At 44.2% G+C, this 17,836-nt stretch overlaps 1 protein-coding gene and 1 long non-coding RNA gene across 2 annotated transcripts in view; one reads left to right on the top strand and one right to left on the bottom strand.

Annotated features, from left to right (window-relative positions):
* Nucleotides 1-17,836, top strand: part of SUZ12 (SUZ12 polycomb repressive complex 2 subunit) — a 979,834-nt gene that overhangs the window by 622,817 nt on the left and 339,181 nt on the right. The gene's annotated exons all lie outside the window — the stretch shown is intronic.
* Nucleotides 13,855-14,737, bottom strand: LOC144767300 (uncharacterized). Its single transcript, XR_013598140.1, has 5 exons — nucleotides 14,664-14,737; nucleotides 14,437-14,534; nucleotides 14,178-14,321; nucleotides 13,994-14,059; nucleotides 13,855-13,912 (listed from the first exon to the last, which is right to left on the bottom strand). It is a non-coding gene; the product is annotated as an uncharacterized LOC144767300 (long non-coding RNA).

Genomic DNA, 17,836 nt, shown 5'->3' with positions numbered 1-17,836 from the left:
GGTACCTGTGGGGCCACCTATAAGGCCACCTCCCTAGCCATAGTTAGAGTAGGTGGACACAAATAATTGCCCTCTCCACATCCTGTGGAGTTTTTGCGTCTCAGTGTCTAGCAGGTGTGTCTCCTGTAGCATGTCGATCTGAATGCCCTTTCTCCGCATATGTTTGTATTCTTTACCACATAACAAAAGAATGTAAACCCCCTCACCTTCCACGTTATAATTTCGTATTGCCCCATATCATCCAACCGATGACTGTCTTATCTATTTTGTAGGAGTGTTGTGTAGTGCCCCTATTGCTGCCGGCGAGACCCTGAAATTGAACAGTTCGAACATCCCACCCCCGGGTAGACACATTAATAACAAAGCGTGTATCCCCATTTAACATACAACCCCACCACTCCCGTCCCTACCCTTGAACTCATGAGCAAACATACTTCCTTTGCTATAACATTAATACTGCAAAACGAAGGGAACATCACATTTCCACTTTTCATATCTCTTGTGCCTCAAATTGACATACATGCACTCCACATCCAGTCGTCCAATGAAAGCTTATGCCAGGCCAGGAAATTACACTTCCCTGACCCCCATGTGTACCTCAGCTACGCCCCCCCTGACCATGGACTTCACACACACACACGCTCACTCTACCTACAACTGATCCTATCCACTCATACTCCAAATCATTCAAATATTTAAGAATCTGAATAAATAAAAAGATAAGTCTAGAGAAAGAAAGAACACCAGAAAAATAATGAGATCATCAGAATAAAAGATGATTAGAATAATTGGCTGAAGTAGGAGGCTGTGTAGGCAGCCCGTCCGGTGCCAGTGCCCAGCCTCCACTAGTCAGGAGGCGAAGGAGACCAACTTTACTGCAATCTGGCTCTATGCAACAATGAAGTGTCAGTTTCCTAAATGTGGCCCCTGTGCGTCCAGCCACTTAGTTCAGTTTTCTTGCTTCTGTCGTTTCGGTCCATTGATTTCTCAGGAGCCTCCCTGCTGCAGAGTGTCTTCAAGCAAGTTCCCTCCCCACTGGTATCGGGAGGCCCTGAAATTCGGTATAGGAGTCTAGGGAGGATATTCATCTTCACCGCATTAATTCTCCCTATCCAGGAAGTGTAGGTCATTTTCCACTGATTCAGGTCTGCCTTAATTTGTCTCAGCACCGGTAGGAAATTAGCCTTGTAGAGCCCCGACATTTTTTAAGTGAGCTTGACCCGTAAGTATGTAATATCCTTGTTTGTGCAACAGAAGGGAGGGAAGTCACTTTTAGTCGATCCCACTCCTCTACTGGTAGAGTGAGATGGAGCAGGAACGACTTTGCGCCATTCTCCTTAAAACCCGACACTCGTTCAAAGCGTTCAAGTTCCACTAGAATTGCCGGTAACGAGGACTGCGGGTCACTGATGGGAAGGAGCACGTCGTCCGCGAAGAGAGAGATCTTGTGGGCGTCCCTACAGAAGGTTACCCCCTTAATATCTTGGTTCGCCCTCATCCTCACCGCTAGGGCCTCGATGCGGAGAGCAAACATGGGGCACAGAGGGCATCCCTGTCTTGTCCCCCGCGCAAGTGTGAAGGCATCGGAAGCCGCCCCATTGACCCAGACTCTCAAAGTGGGGAAGCAATAATTGTCCTATATCATGCCAATAAACACGTCGTTGAACCCGAAGCATTTCAGAGTTTGCGCAAGAAAGGCCCAATCTACCCTAACAAAGGCCTTCTCCGCGTCCAGCGAGAGGAGGAAAGCGGGGATGCCTTTCTTCTGTACTTTTTAAATTATGTGCACTATTCTGCGAAGATTATCATGGGTCTGGCGACCCTTAATAAACCCCGATTGATCAGGGTCAATCAGTGCTGGCAGGAGGTTTTTAGAGTACAATTTTGGCATCTAAGTTCAAGAGGGCTATAGGCCTATAAGAGGCGCATTCTTTAGGATCTTTTCCCAGTTTGGGTATGACTTTTACCAGCGCTTCCCCATAGTATGTTACCCTCTGGGCAGTCGCTATTTCTTTAAACAGGACCACCAGATGGGGTGTCCGTTCTGGGCAAAGGTACGATAGAAGTGGACATTAAGCCCATCAGGGCCTGGTGCCTTCTGCAGTTTCAAGGCATCTCGTTTTTCGGACCTCCTCCCCTGTGATGGGCCTGCTGAATTCCACGTTGGGGTGGGTCGAGACCTGGGGAAGAGATAGGGACTTCAAGTAGCGCTCTTGCACTGGGGTGTCGACTGGGTCTGCAGACTACAGGTCTCTGTAGAATTGACCAAAGGCATTTGCTTTATCCTCCTCACTCCAGTGGGAGGCGCCTGTGTCTTCCACTTTCTGTTTACTGTATTCTTTTTCTTGTTTTGCCCTTAATTGAAGTGCTAATAGTGTGCCTATCTTATTACGCTATTATACCCTCTCGCTTGCAGTCACAGTATTGTGTGCTCTGCCCTATTAGTATATATAGCTTTTAATTTACTCTTCAGGGAGTTGACTTTACGGAGCGTTTGGCTTAATGGGGACTCTTGGTGGCTAGTTGTAATTCCTGTTCTAGAAGGAGCCTCTCCCCCCTCTGCTGGTTTCTAAGGGTGGTGGCCAACTCAATACATTTGCCCCTAATAACCGCCTTAAATGTGTCCCAGCTGTTGGCAAAGGAGGTGAGGGCTGGGTCGTTATTCTGAAAATACTCCTTAATTGTCGAACGTATGCCGTCCCTGAAAAGTCTATCCCTGCTGAGACTGTTGGGGAAAAGCCATCTACTGTGTTTTGACTGCGGCGCCGGCCAGTTGAGTAGTATTTCTAGCGGGGCGTGATCTGAAAGGCAAATCGAATGAAAATGTGCATCCCCCACCGCCTTGAAGAGATTAAATGAGGAAAGCATGGTCTATTCTGGAGTGGGTTCTGAAAAATCAGTATCAGTAGTATCGCCCTCTTCTCTGTCCAACATCAGGGATTCGTGTTCTATAGACAACCATCACATGGAATCTAGGATAGTATTTAACTCCCTGCTTGCAAATTTAACTACTCATGCCATTGTAATTGGAGCCTCCGAACCTGCAGGAGTAGCTCAATCATTTCAAAAAGTCGAAGAAGTGGACGATTGCATTGTGGAAGATTTTACTTTGCCCAATATCAATCCAGAACTGCCTCATATGAAGTCTGTTCAGAAGCACACCAAGTGCGTAACTCAGACTCTATTTTGGATTCTGTTCTGTCACTGACAAAAATGATTGCAACTGATAAAAACTTATTGCTAGATAAGGCCTGCGCATTTTCCCTCTGTACACTTAATGAGTGGGAGGGAATAAATATTCCTCTTCTAAAGAATGACTCTGACAAACTAAATAGTATCCAAATAATTCCTTTCCACAGGTTAAAGGGCGAGACTTTGGCACTCAATTTGGTAAGCCTTTCCTCTTCACTAGAAATAATAAACGCAAAAAGAAAGTTAAAGTTACGTTCTTCTACCTTACAACAACTTTTTGATATAGTCTTTAGTAACATAGGTTGATTCTATGTCCCGTCCACATCCTAAGACTGAAAACACAAATCCAAACCCAAGACAAAAGGTTTTTCCTATCTTTCTAAAAACAGGCATAAATCCATCAAAACAGCACTCAAAGGAAGGACATAATGTCGGAAGTTCTCCTATCAAGGAAACGGAACTCAAGACCAAAAATAACTATGTCTGCAAGAAAAAGGTGAAGAGAAAAACGTAGAAGGATTACCAAAAAAAGGTTTAAACAGTTAAGCTTTGATCCTAACGCTATCCACACTATGTCTCCAAAGCTAGATTTAACGGTTACAAATACAGAAAATGGACAAACTGAACTTAACCATTTTGGTTCCAGCTCCATCATTTTGAACTCAGATGGACTTTGTAATCTTCCCAAAGCAGTTGCGACATCAGATAAATGTGCTTCTTTTATGGCTCAAAGTGCACTGAATCCTAATGCTACATTATTTGCTTCCTGTCAAGGTAACAACACTATTTACAACTCTGAAAACTTCATCTCCGAGGCACCTAGCATAGATATTAACTCCCAGCCTGTCCCTTAGAGTCTGGATTTTTTGTTTATTTTTGACCACATACCTTTCATGAATAGGTCCTTCTTGTTGGGTTGCTTTGTTGAGATCTCAGGCCTACGGATGATTGAAAGTAACACTATTGTGCTGTTTGAGGTTCAAAAATATAAAACTCCTCGGGGGCAAGGGTAACCTTTGCTTCTAAGGCCATTTCCCTTCTAACAGTAACTCACTGTGATAAATGACGTCGTTGTGGCATTAATGTTTTAGTACCAGAAGTAATGTCATGCTCAACAGTGGCCCAAACAATGCCTCCTTTTTCTGATTTAGAAATCAGTGCAAATGACAAACCGTTGTCAGAGAAAAACACTACTATGCAGGTTCTTCTTGGTAAAGAAGGTAGGAATATGCTGTTCCACACAGGAAACAATAGTCATCATGGGTCCTCTTGAGAGGAGGAAGATAAGAAATGGTGCTGGGTTGCAGGTGTTTTAAATTAAATAGGCCCTGGATCTCTAAGAACTGGTCTACCGAAGATTACAAAGTGCTAAGCCGGCCTGCACTTCCTGCGAACAGAGGTCACGCCAAAGGAGGTATAGCCATATTACTAAGTACGAGCCTTATTTGGTCTTACAAGGAAATCTCCCATCCTTCCAACCTAATGCACGCGATCAAATTAGATCATATGGATGACCAAGTTTCCTTGGACTCCATGTTACTTATAAATGTTTACCTGCTACCTTATGCCTCTTATTCCAATCTTTTACAAGATCTATTCCTTTTTATTTATACCAACTTGGATAACGAAGATTGTAACAAATGACAGAATTCATTGGAATACTCAAACCACCGCTAAATTAAAAAATACATTTATTAACCCTAATAGGTGATCAGCAGTGCTCAATAATGGTCGAGGGTGATCTCTCACAATCTGATCTACTTGCCTTCTTCTCTGTCAATATGGGTCTCCTGGCTAAATCTTGTAAATCAATTTGTGCTCCTGTCAAACAGAGAATATATTTTAACCCACTGCTCACCTTAAATATGAAAATAAACAAATTAGTGAGGGCTCAGTTTTTGAATTTCTCAAGTGAAAGAAATAATCTAATAAACCTATTAAAGAGGAAAAACAGAGGAAGAAATACTCGTTAAGACAAATAACGGAGGATGGTGTTTGGATGCAGCTAAAGGAGGCAGCCTCTAAAAATAATTGCAAAAGGTATTGGGAAGTAATTGCAGATTGTTGTGGTACTAGAATTAAATCTCTCCCTATACCTATAAAAGAAGAGAAATGAAAATCCCATTTGTTAGATTTGTATTCCACTAATCCTTCAGTTTTTTAATCATACATTGCGGCACTTGATCAATCTAATACTTTTTATTCCAACTACGCACCCTCAGTTAATGAAGTGACCAGAATCATAAGAAAAATTAGGTCTTCAGGAGCAATGGGCCCGGACGAAATCCCAATGACGGTTATTAAAAAGGAGCCGCTTTTGTGGGCTACCTACCTTGCTCCATTAATGAACTCTTGCTACTCCTAGGGGAAGACTCCACCCTCTTGGTCCGGAAGTGTGTTAATCCCTCTGTACAAAAAGGGCCCTAGAACATACCAAGGTATTTATCTGCAAATCACCTTATTGGACGCAGTAGGAAAAATATTTGTGCGTAGAACCCTTATTCACCTTACAGAATGGGTGACGGGGATGAAAGTCCTTCCCTTAGAACAAGCAGGATTTCGCAACAGTCATTCCACTCTAGACAATATATTTATGTTGAAACTAATTGAGGAAAAATAGACAATTACTCGTATATCTAATGTGTATATGGCTTTCATAGACTTTTCTACAGCCTTCGATAAGGTAGATTGTCCGCCTTTATGGAGAAAGTTGCAAAAAATAGGCTTGCCTCCACCCCTGTTATCCTTAAGTATTGCTCTTCATTCCCAACCTTGGCGCCAGATATTAATGGGTGGAAGCCAAGGTCTAGCTGATATAATCACCACAGAAAATGGCCTGAAACAAGAATGCCTGCTAGCACCGCTGCTATTCTCTCTATATGTAGCGGATTTACCCGACTGTTTTGCCCAAACCATTGGAGATGCACCTAAGATAGGCTCCCGTCCTTTTGCATGTCTTATACTCAGGCGGCATTGTATTAATGGACCTAACCCTATCGGGTTAAATAGAAAGCTGATATCACTACATAAATACACAGTAGATCATTTCATGAAAATAAATGTTTCTAAAAGTAACATTTTAATTATGAAAAGTTCAAAAAGTAGGAAGTCATGTAACTTCAAATGGCAAATTAGTCCTGAAAAGTTGGAGGTGGTAGACTCATACCTCTAATTAATGAAATTCTTAACAGGCAGTTCAAAGAACAAGCCTCACATTGATCATAGCATTTGTAAAGCTACGTCCCATGCTAATGGCTTGAGTATTTTCTATTGTGCTACGGGCAGAAGACATTTTTTACACCTTTTGGCGTTTTTTAAGGCAAAAATTCTGCCAACTCTGCTCTATGCAACTGAATCAATCCCCGTTTAGGACTGGAGTTATTTAGATAAGACTGAAGGTCAAATATTACATAAAATTTGCAATTTCAGCACAGACATTCCAAAGACAGCAATTAGATTAGAATTTGGGCTGATAAGCTCTTATATTCAAGGCTTATCTAGGGTTTTACATTGGGGATATCAACTAAAAAATAGTGAACCGAATACACTAAGAGGTCTTTTATGTCATAACATTTTTAATGCAAAGGCAGGTAAATACTCCTTTGGTCAGGATTTCTTATTGGCACAAAAACCTTTGGTATACAAGAAGACTCAGGGCTTTCACTCCCACCCTTAGTATTTAAATTTATCCCAAAAACGTATGTGGCAAAATTTGCTTTAATAAAGATATTAAATGTTGTAATTCTAAGGAAAGACTAAAGCTAATAGCCAGGACTAGCGCATTGAGAACTCAAAAAAAAATAGGTATTCTGGAATTTAGAACATGGAATTTAACACCTGCTAATTTTATGCCGCATGAATCTCCTACCTCTAAACGACTTAACTGCAAACTGGTCTCGGAATATGAATAATGGAAGAATTTGTAATTTTTGTAACCTGAGCACCCAGACTTTAGATCATGTTTTGTTTGCTTGCCGGTATTGATCTCGTCGTTATCGTTGGCTTCGCCGATGTTCTTGCTAAACATTGTAAAAAATGTAGAATGAGCCCGAGACTATCGTTTTTGTCCAAAAAATGAAGCCGTATGGGTAAAACTTTTTAATTACTTTAAAGAATTTATGTATATATTTAAAATGTGTCATATATAGACATACTTATTTAAATTGGGTAATTAACTTTGCTTAAGGAAATCTTTTGAAGTACTAGTATCTTGCTCTTTAAATTGTATTTTGCACATTACTAGCTGCTATTTATTGCTATTTTGCACATTAGGGATATGTTGAGTAAATGTCCCACTCTGACCTTTCGGTTATTCCTCAAAATTAATTGAAGTGGAATTTTGCATGCATTTTGCACATAACTTCTCTGCTAGTTCATGGCTTTTCCATAACTTCTCTGCTAGTGTATGGCTTTTTGCATGGTTCGGGCTACGCTTAGTTACTCTGTTACCATGCTGCTATTCCCTAAATTATACTTAAATAGGATATCTACTCCCTTTTGTACATTTGAATATTTAGGAGATGCTTTGTTTCCTCTCTCGCCTGGTGATTCATTTTATCATTTTTTTATTCTAAATAGAATTTTGAGTTTTATATAACATAAGAAAGGGTAGCTATTTGATGTTTATGCACTTTTAAGGATATTGTTTGTTATCTTATCCCTTATGCCGCAAACTTTAAATACCATTCATAGTCAAATTGTTTACGTGTTGCTGTGGTAAATTTTATGATGGCATGACGAGTGAGCCTTGTTATGTTTTGTTACCTATAATACTATGCAAGTGATCTTATGTGGACCTCCTAGGAGTTCCAAATCTTGATTAAAAATATTGAATTAAGTGAAGGAATAGTACCTCGCCGTGGGGTGAGTTTCCCTCGAAGCGTCCAGTAAGCCTAGACGCTGAAGTGTTGCTTTGAGAACTTTACTGCATGTTCTTCCCGCAGCCCGCTGTGGGTGAATCGTGTCCAGTGTGGGATCCCAGATCCGGTTAAAGTCCCCCAACAGCAGAATATCTCCTGCTGCAAACCCATCCCAAGTGGTAAGAAAGGATTCTAGGAAGTTCAGTTGCCCCATGTTAGGTGCATAGGCTGTAGCAATGGTGCAAGCTCTCCCTCTGAACTCTCCCTGAACCATTAGAAAGCACCCGGACATATCGGATTTAGTAGCTTGGTGGTTAAAGGGGATCGAAGCATGGAAGAGGAGAGCCACTCCATTTTTCTGCATAGCGGCTGAAGATCGGAAGATGCTTGTGTTTCAGCCTATCCTCCTCACATTTCTTCAGGTGTGTTTCCTGTAATGCAGCTATCAGAATCTGGTGGTCCATTAAGTATTTCCATAGGGAGTGTATTTTATTGGGGGAGTTTAGTCCCCCTACATTCCAGTAAAGGCAATTAACTGCCATATTGCAGGATATGTCCTATCCCGCCCCCTCCCCCCTCCCCAAGGAGGCTTGCCTATGTATTCTCGCCTACCCATCTTCCTCCCTCTCCCCACTCACCAGAGCAAAGTTAAAAAGCACCATGATACACAAGTATAACAACAAAGAACTAAAACTGTGAGTTGTGGGGACCTCCATCCCAGAGAAGGACCTCCTTTCTTCAACTCTAGGAGCGAACCCATTTCCGCTCCTTGAAACCCCTACTAACTTGTTACAAGGGTACTAACGCCATCTCTGCTATATTTATAACAAACACCCCCTCCCTTACTCCTTCTCTATAACCCGGGATGCATGCGTACGGCAGGCCAAGACTCTCAGTGAGTCCTTGGGGGAATGACAACCCTTCATATCCATGCCCTTGACCCCCGTTACCATGCCATCAGAGCGGGGCCAAATTAGGTTGTTCGGACCAAGTAGGAATATTCGCAAGGTGTCAGACTCGCCCCACCTCAGTCTGGTGTTTTTTTGCTCTCCCGTCTGGCTGCTCTCCAAGGACCTGCGCCTCTCCGGTCCTTCGCCTGGGCCCTTTCACCGCTCTTTGATGTGGATTCTCTGTTTGAGGGGAGGTCTGATTCCCAAGAGTTCCGCTGCTTCCTCAATCTCAGTACAGTGGAATTGTTTGTTGTCTATATGGAAGACAATGCCGAAGGCGTAGGTCCAGCAGCACTTTGTGTCTCTCTCAAGGCTTCTGTGATCGGGCTGAACTGCTGCCGTCTTGCCAGGGTGGCTTGCGCCTGGAAAAAAGCGAACAAGTGGTGCTTTTAAAGGAGACTTTCTCGGTTCCTCTTGCTTTTTGTAGCACCAGCTCTTTAGTTTTGAAGGAACTAAACTTTGCAAGGACATCTCGTGGCCTTTTGTTAGAGCCGGACAGCCTCAGCCCCACTCTGTGGGACCGCTAGAGTCTCAACTCTGGACCTCCCTCCCCGATGACTGTGGAGAAGAGACCCACTAGAAACGCCTCCAAGTCAGTGCCCACACAGCCTTCTTCCAGGCCTCTGACCCTTATGTTATCTGGCCGAGAGCAATTCTCCAAGTCTTCACACCTGAGAGTGGAGGCCTTTAACTGTTCGCGAAGTTCCGTCATGCCTTCCTCCAGTGGCGACAGTCTATCTTCCAGCTCCTGTCATTTCGCCTCCACATCTAGTGTGAGCGTTCCCACCGAGTCCACGTCAGCTTGCACGTCTTCCCTCTCATCGCTGCTCTAAAGGATTCAAAAGAGGCATCCTTATCTGCCTTGATGTCTTCTCTTAATTCCTTTTTAAAGTCCCTAAGGGATGCCAATAAATCTTCACGGGTGAGCGCCATGTTGTCCTCCTGCTGTCTGTCCCGTTCCTTGGCTAATGTTGTGCCCGTCTGAACAAAATAGTTGGAGACTTTATTGACCGTGACATATGAGGATCGAAGGATCGGTCGCCTCAGGCTTACTATGCTTATGAGCACTCCGATGGACCGTGTCTGTCCTCCTGCGGAACAACTCTTCCGGACCCATGTGTTCACCAGGGCCAAAGTCTCCATCAACCCTCGGGAATCTCTGCTAACCTGCAGGGTCCTTTACTGTTTCACTCCCTGCTTGCTGTGACCCTGGTAGTCTGTTCTGTGGCCAGCGAGCGGTTCGCAGCAGCCCAGCATCGAGCAATACAGCGTCCATTTGTCCCTGGAATGTTGCACTGGAGGACTCAATTGCCCCAAGTATCTGGGCCCGGTGGGTTCCAGCAAGGTCGGCCTGCCCCTGCTGAGTCTGTTCACGGTGGGTCCGACCTCAGGGGTACTCCTTGCGCAGTGTATTGGTCCATCTTCATCTGTTGCGTAGTTCTTTGGGGTCTGTCCTTACCCATTTCGCAGATCAGTACCTCACAGGCGCCCACTGTATTGTTGTCCTTCCAAGTTGCCCGAGGTTCAGGGCATTGCTTCGCAGATCCCACAGCAGGGGGGGGGGGGTATGCATGCAACGTCTGTAGATCTTTTTTTGCGTTGCTGCCTCTGGCGTTCCTGAGCATTCTTCTAGTTGGGTGCATCTTAATTGACTATGATCCAACACCGTGGGGGAGGTGAGATCAGGACCCCCTGACGTGGCTCTTCCGATCCCCCTGCCGCGGTCCTTATGTGTTTTTTTTCTTACATAAGTTCCATGGGGGGGGGGGGCCCACAGTCACAAGTACTGTCTTCTCAGACCTCCCCTCTGTGTGCCCACGTGTCGCTCGTTGCCTCCAGCGGCATCGGAAGGACCAGTGCAGTACGCTCCCTCGGGTCCCAGGCTCTCTTCTGGGCCATCAGCAAGTTAGGGCCGCAACCAGGACGGGGCTAGCCCCAAGGCCTCGCTTCCAGAAGTCACTGCACCGTTTCACGGTCCCCCCGCAGTCGCCACTGAACTACTCTGCTCAGGGCAACTCATCTCAGGGGAAGACCAACGGTCTGACTGCTGCCTTCAGTCCTCAGGAGCACCTGCTCCAGTACACCGCACGGGCAAGGGATTCCTTTGTCTCACCCCCTGGAGCCTCTGCGATCTCCGAACTCCTCGGTCTCCGTCCCTCTGCGCGGATTTGCTTTACTGGGGACGTGCACCTAGGCCACTACCACACCACCTGCGCAGCTTCCCTAGGCTTCGGGGGCTCCTTTCAGCAGGGATACCGTCACTCCGTTCGCAGGGCCCGATCTGACCCTCCTGTTAACTGCCTGGAAGTCTCTCGTGCCCCGCCTCACAACATCACTGGTGAGGCGGGTGCCACAGCATCGTCCTCACCGCACCTGGGTATCACGCTGGACCCTGGCTCCGACTGCCAAGGCAGGTCCGGCCGCCCCCCCCCCCCCTTCACCCCGCCGCCGCTCCGAGGGGTCTCCGGGGTCAGGAGATCCGGCCAGTGGTCAAAGTGGGGACAAAAAAGTAGGGGAACTGTAGGCCGAGACTCAGGGGGTGGGAAAAAGCAGAGGATTGGATTAGTGGGCGGAGTCGGAGGTGTGGCTAGAAATAGCAAAACATACCAATTTTTAGTGCATTTGGCATTTCACTGACCAGTTACAGCTTATAACGGTATTTAATTTAAAAAATCGATAAACATGTTTATTTTAGGTTTAATATAGAAGTTGTTTATATTTAATTCATTTACAATGTGGGACATGTTTCCAATCACAGAATATTCCAAATACGCTTATAAGTGGAATCATAAGCCATTTGTCTCCGAGCCATGCAGTTTCTTTCATAGGCACTTCTCCTCCCTTTTTCTAACCATTTCTGATCACCTTTCTCACCGCTGCATTTGCATGTTACACTGGGATTAATGAGGTGAAAGCTTTCCAGAGACTGTTAGTATGTGTTGAAAACATGCTCCTTTGTCTGGTGTGCATGCAAATCTTGCATTACAAATCCCTGGTGAGTTGCATTAGTACTACTGGAACAAGGCCAATGGAGGCACCAATGGGTGAGGTGGACTGGCCTCAAGGGTCTGTGACCTCTGTGACAAAGTCACTGCTGCTCTAGGGTGTGCTGCTTTGTAGGCCTGCCCGCAAGACTGGAGGTGAACATCAGTATGGATTGTGGTGGACAGGGCTTCAAGGTTAACCAACACCAGGCACCGGTAGGGTTCATCTGCTGGTGCTAAGAGACCAGTTCTTCTAAGGTCTCTCTTGGGAATGTGCTCCCTCAGAAGTGGTCTGATGGACTAGGCATGAAGGCTGAACCAGGTCCCCCAGTTCCAAATTTGGTGGCTCTGGCCATAGTGCCACATCCTATCCCCACTGAACACCCTTCTGCCCCACTGAATGAAACTCGCACTGTCTTCAGCTACAACCCAATTCTGCCCCGTTATAAAAACACTCAGGAACTCTCTATCATATTGAACTCCATAAAAACTCTAGTGTCTCGGGTACAATTCCAGAAACAAAGGAAGATAATTAAAATTAGGTTAATAGAATTTTGGTATCAGCAAACAGGTTGGCGCAGGGACCCTACAAAAGATGGTACACAGTCTGATAAGGTGCTGCCCCGGGGTTGCCAAACAGGTACAGAGTAATTAGCTGCTGCGAGTGGAATAGCAGGTGGTGCTGACATAGATGCATGGCCCCACAATACAGATGAGATTTAGGCACAAGAGGCGGGTGTATGTCGAGGTGTCATCTGTACATCTCACGATGCCACTACCAAGCCCTGATTCTGAGACAAGATATGCCTCTAGCAGTATTCCTGCATCCAGACGGTGGGATAGTGTAGTATAAAGGTCTCCAAACATTTCTCCGGTGAGAGCTACTTCTGATAAATGAAAAACATTCTGAGCTACACCCTAATATGGATGAGATATGGGTACGTAAAGGACACACAACTTAAATGCTGACGTTTTAGTTTCCAGTTCTGATGTAATTGTCACAGGAAACAAGCATGGGGTTGGCTCTGATAAGCAAGGCTGAGCCTATATATCAAGTAACAAAGAAAAATGCCAATACTGATAACATTTATTCATAAATACAACTCATCATCCACATCAAGAAAATCGATTCAAGAAAGGGTATTGCTACTTAGTCGCAATTTTATTTTTTTAGAAATTCAACCGTTTCATAAAAAAGAGAAGCATTAGAGAAACTAGAACAATTACGGACACATCACACTAAATTCAATAACTCCATCATGTCAGTCAGAAAGCATTCACCGCATTCATACCGGAGTCAAACATACCACATACTGTTATTACAAAGGAAAAAATGCTGCTATTACAAAGGACAAAAAATACTAACTGGATCTGCATCGATTATACGATAATTCAATGCAATTATTTGAAAATGGTACATTCCATTAGATTCTTGAATTTTATACCATTCAATAAGAGATTAATAGGTAATGTACAAAAGATTGTAAGGAGTCTGGAGATAATAAGGACTCCTAAGCAGACCAGTAGAGGAATGGCCTACGCGTTTCGAATCTCCTTCTAATCAGGGATTCTCATCAGGGCCTCACAACACTGCAGAGGTGGAGAAAGACAAAAACATGGAAGAATTGTTTAAGACAGAAAAATGCAGAGTGGAGAAAAGTTCAATTCAAAACTGAAGAGGCACATCATGAGTCTAACAACTTAGCAATGCACAATGGCTGGATTCGCACTAGATTCCAATGAACTTTAGTTGGAAGACCTCCTAAGACTTCGAAGAAATATGACCAACTTCTCTAGGTTTTTTGGTTCCGCTACATACAGGTGGTACCTATTTCACACTGGGTTTTCTGAGTACTTACCACCCAACGGACTGTACGTAGATCCTATGGGGGTAGGAGCAGAATAGGCTTCTCAGAATTGACACAGCCTAAAAAAATGGAATAATATGACTCAGATGGAAAAATTCAAGCTTTTAGCATGACAAGGGAGGGGAAAGTGAAATTCTTACCAATAATTAACTGAAGGTGAGCACCAGTTGGTCAAGATTATGGTGTATACTGAAATATACGTGGACCTGTGTGGAATGAGACAGACCATAAGAATGGGGCCCAATGGTACAAAATGGCTAAGTCGAATACGTCTATGCCGGAAGAACCTTATGTAATATAAAATCGACCCATGGGTGCAAATACCTGGTTTGCATTGAATCCAACCGCCAAATATGCAGGGGGAAATGGCCGCGGCGCGTTGAACGGGGGTTGTCTCCGTCGCCGTCAGCAAGGGTAACAACAATGTATGCCCGATAACATGAGGATCACAAGTGCTGTAAAATATTCCTGCAAAAGGAAAAGGGAATAAAATATTTGGTGTAAAGGCAGTTAAGTCGAAAAACTCCGGGTGGTGTGGGGGTTTCAAATAAATCAAGAAACCAGAATCTTATATTTATATCACCTTTAGAAAAGGTAGAGCGTGGGAGGCTATTTCGGACTTCGTCTCTGTGGCATTACGAGGAGGGGCAGCGTCAGCACATACCCGCTTGAACGCGTGTGCTGAAAAAAGAAGAAAGGCAAACAATTGGAATGCCGTGAACACAATTTTGGTTCAAAATAGCCAAAGCTAGGGGCACAAAGAGAACATGGAGAGGTCCAAGCTTAACGTGGCCGAGCATAGGTTCTTACCGGTGTACTTGAATCCAACGGTGTCTCACTACGTGGAGGGGTCTGTCGGCGTCTAACTACACGCTAGTCTCTCGCGCAGGCGCGTTACCTAGCCGCGTGTAGTTCTCCTTTATAACGCATGTGCATTGTTCTTTTCTACTACTATGATTTTTTTGTTTAAATGAAAGCACTTTAACAAGTTTGACTGATGCGTATTTGGTACTTTAGAGGCTTTCTGTTAGGTGTTTTAGTAAATGGCAATTGGAGTCTTACCTTTAATAAAACCTTTCTGTTTTTATTCAACATTTTGTAGTGCAGGAAGTGCTTGCTACAAAAGATTAATCTGTGGTTTGTGGACTATAAATGCCAGGTTACTGAAATCAACTCAGTGACACACTTTCATCCTTCTGAGACTGATAACATGGATGATCAACCTGCTGGAATCCAAACTGCTGCAGTTTCACATATATGTGTGCAAGGGTGTCAGTACGGGCACACATGCCCATCTACTTAAAACTGAATATTACATGTTTGAGATAGAATGATTGATGCTTTTTAGCTCATGTAAGAAGAATGCAATCTTTCTTTAGCTCAGATTTTTTTAGATTGCGCTGCTCACTATCATTGCTCTTACAGGTCAACAAAAAAACCACAATATTCAAATATATGTTCAAGGGCGTCGGGATACTTCTTTCTGTCAGCTCCTTGTCGCTGTATTTTATTTGCCATTTGATTCTTTCGTTTCATGAAATTGTTGAAAGGCACCTCTATTGTTTATTTGTAACCAAAGGTTTGACATGTATGGATTTTAACTGCCTGCAGTGAGCCTGGCATGGTTGTGCCGCCAACTGCACTGGCCTCTGAGTATGGCACTACACATTGGCAAAAATAACAAAAAAACAGCAGATAGGTGGCGTCTGTGAGTCTGCTTGACACCAAAGCCTCCTTATGTGACCATAGTCAAAGGTCACAGTGGGGGCAGGCAGGCAGCGTCCTCACAAATGAGGTGTGAATCACCGCTCACGGCAGCAGCAGGGCCATCAGAGATAGCCGACACTGATGGCCCTTTCAGTCTTACTTTGCAGGCCCCTGGACACAGCGGGGAAGTGGAGGAGGTCGGGCGCACTGCAGAGGCCTTCCTCAAAATGCACGTTGCACCACACATGCGGAAAAATAAGTGTAATTTCAAAGTACGGCTATTCCTACAGTCCCGGTACGCTTTTTCAAAACCAAGAAGTAGGGGAACGGACTAAGATCATTTTTAAAAGTAGTGGCACGCCATGCTCTTCCGTTCCTGCCCACTTCATACACTGGATCCGGCACCCAAGCCCCGCAGCTTCTGCACCCGGGGTATCCGCAGCAGCCGGGGCTCCGACAGGGAGTACAGCGGCCAGGCGGGCACTTCAGTCCCTCTATGGATCTCGCATCTCGATCAATCTCAAGGCAGTGCAGGCCCAGTACGGTCAGCGCTTCTCCAAGACATCAGGGACCCCCAGCGTTCGCAGGCAGTTATTTTAATGTCTCATGGACTCGAGTGAGCAGGATTTTTAAGGATTATTAGACGGGCAGACTTCGGAGCTCGATAAGCTGCGTCCTCTCCGGTCGCCATCTTGGCCACACGCCCCAGGCAGGATCTTTAAATGCCGTAGCTCAGATGACTTTGCCTAGCTGATCACCAATGGCAGTTAAACTCTGAAATGGCAAAGTGGATCTTCCAGCTATGGGTATAACACCGCAGAGGACGCAAAGTATCCAAACGTTTGCCCATTGGAGTTCCCTTGGCAGGTTTGTCTTTGCGATACCTTTTCTCTGGATTGACCTTCTGGAATTCTGTACGCCTTTCTGTCCCTGCCACTCCTGCCTAGAGTGCTGAAAAAGATCAGTAAAGACCAGTCATCCTATAGGCTCTGGACGAGGCAAGTGTGGTGTCCAGAACTTCTTGTGGGCATATGTCCTCCGATTTGACTGACTGCCTCTTCGGGATTGCCTCCTGTCACAGCAGGAAGGCACGGTCATACACCTGAGTCTGCACAACTTCTCCATTCTTGGCTATTCAGTGGCAACAATTAACTGCCTTTGATCTTCTTTCCGTAGGGATGTATGACGTTACAACGCATACTTTTACCACGCTTACCATTACAACGAAACTTTTACAACGCAAATACCATTACCACACATGTATTTACAACGCATGTTTTTACCACGCAGGTACTTTTACAACGCATACCATTACAACGTTAGTATTGGTAAGTATATAATAATTTTTTTAAATTTAATTTAATATAAATTATTTTAATGTAATTTAATTTTATTTAATTAATTTAATTTAAATTTAATTTAATTTAATTTTTATCTTGTACCCCTGTACCCCAAAAACCCAAAACTGACCCTGAACCCTAAAAATACCCTATTACCCAAAAACCCAAAACTGACCCTGAACCCTAAAAATACCCCTTTACCCAAAAACCCAAAACTGACCCTGAACCCTAAAAATACCCTCTTACCCAAAAACCCAAAACTGACCCTGAACCCTAAAAATACCCTTTTACCCAAAAACCCAAAACTGACCCTGAACCCTAAAAATACCCCTTTACCCAAAAACCCAAAACTGACCCTGAACCCTAAAAATACCCCTTTACCCAAAAACCCAAAACTGACCCTGAACCCTAAAAATACCCTTTTACCCAAAAACCCAAAACTGACCCTGAACCCTAAAACCCAAAACTGACCCTGAACCCTAAAAATACCCTTTTACCCAAAAACCCAAAACTGACCCTGAACCCTAAAAATACCCTTTTACCCAAAAACCCAAAACTGACCCTGAACCCTAAAAATACCCCTTTACCCAAAAACCCAAAACTGACCCTGAACTCTAAAAATACCCTTTTACCCAAAAACCCAAAACTGACCCTGAACCCTAAAAATACCCCTTTACCCAAAAACCCAAAATTGACCCTGAACCCTAAAAATACCCTTTTACCCAAAAACCCAAAACTGACCCTGAACCCTAAAAATACCCCTTTACCCAAAAACCCAAAACTGACCCTGAACCCTAAAAATACCCCTTTACCCAAAAACCCAAAACTGACTCTGAACCCTAAAAATACCCCTTTACCCAAAAACCCAAAACTTACCCTGAACCCTAAAAATACCCTTTACCCAAAAACCCAAACATATAACATTTTAAATATAAT

This window comes from Lissotriton helveticus, chromosome 7 (genome assembly GCF_964261635.1).
Source record: "Lissotriton helveticus chromosome 7, aLisHel1.1, whole genome shotgun sequence".
Classification (NCBI taxonomy): Eukaryota; Metazoa; Chordata; class Amphibia; order Caudata; family Salamandridae; genus Lissotriton; species Lissotriton helveticus.
Note: the sequence above shows the minus strand (reverse complement) of the source record. Positions and strands in the feature narration are given on the sequence as shown.